Consider the following 1,495-nt stretch of genomic DNA (forward strand, 5'->3'; position numbering starts at 1 on the left):
GAGCTCTCCCGATCTCTGTCCCTCCTGGGCCTGGGCAGCAGCCCACAGCAACATGTGTCTGCCTCCTTGGCTCGCGCCCGGCCATCAGGGCCAGAAGCACTGCCCAACGGGCTGAGGGAGGCTGGCCAAGGAGCTGAATGCCACCCTGGCACTGGGGCAGGGGAGTGCCGGGCCCACCTTGTCCCCTGGGTGTCTTCAAGACCCAGGTTGAACGGGAAACGACAATTCCGCAAAGTGGATATCACTGCCCCGTTTCACAGCCTGAGGCTGGGCTGCCTGCCTGGAGCCAGGGCTCAGAGGGAGGGCTGTGAGCCACACCGCCTCCCGTAAGCTCACCTGTGGGCTTAGGTGGCACCAAAGCAGGTGAGTGTAGGGGCAGCTGAGCTGAGCCAGAGGTGTCTCCCTAGTCAGTGTCCCCTGGGGCCACCTGGCCACTCTTACGGTGAATAAACACCTTTATCATAAACACTCAGAACACCAGGTCCCTTCTTACCAAAATGTGGTCCCTGGTGAAGCCGGGGCAGGGGTCCATTGATGCTGCCCTGGGTGTGTGTGGGGGCTGGCCCCACATTCTGGTCTCCCTGTCACCCTCTTGTTCTCTTTCCAGCCCAGCCAGACCCAGACCCCTTTCTTCTTCTTCTTTTTCTTCTTCTTTTTTTTTTTTTTTTTTTTTTTTTACCGGATTTCTGGTTGTCCTGGCTGTGACTCCCTAGACAGTGCTCCCCTGCACACAGCAGCGTCCATCACAAATGCCGCTCCCTGAGGTCCAGTCTCAACCTGATTCCTGGGAAGGGGCCTGGGAATGTGATTTTAAGCCCCTCTGTACTGGACCTGAATGAAGCCCTAGGAAGCCTGAGATCACCTGTAAGGGGCTACGTAGATGCTTCTAGAATGAACGCGTGAAAAATGAAATTCTCAGACAGTCTTCCTCCGAGGCTCCCTCCCCCGACTTTACTCACCGGCCTCCACCGCGATGTCCCCCCTCCCTCCCCTCCTGTCCCCTCTTGGTGCTCCTCGGGAGCCTCTGGGGTGGGGGCCCCCCAGCTCCGTCGAGGTCTTTCCCTCCCTGATGAGCGGGTGGTCGAGGGCAGGTCAGAAACCTGACGGGTGCCAGTTTTACAGCGTTCTGACCCCTGGAGGGATTTGGCGGAGACGAGGGGTCCTACTGCGACTGGAGGCAGGGTGGGAGGGGCGGGGCTTTGGGGGCATCTCTGCCTCTTCCCCTCCCCCGCGAGTTGCCTGGGAACCCCCGCGGAGCGTCTATGAAGTCCCAGGTGGCGACCCACGGCGACCCACCGGAGGCCTGCGACACGGGTGGAGGCCCCCGGTGTCGTGGCGTGGGAGGGGAGGGTGTCCGGCTGCCGGCCTCCTCGATCCCCGCCCGCTCCAGCGCTCTTGGGGTCGGGGGCCCAGGGAAGGGCCTGAGAACGTCCCTCCGAGCACGCGTCGGCCTCAGTTTCCCCGGAGCCTAAGGCGCGTCTTCGAGACCTGCCGC

Source organism: Suricata suricatta, chromosome 8 (genome assembly GCF_006229205.1).
Source record: "Suricata suricatta isolate VVHF042 chromosome 8, meerkat_22Aug2017_6uvM2_HiC, whole genome shotgun sequence".
Lineage (NCBI taxonomy): Eukaryota > Metazoa > Chordata > Mammalia > Carnivora > Herpestidae > Suricata > Suricata suricatta.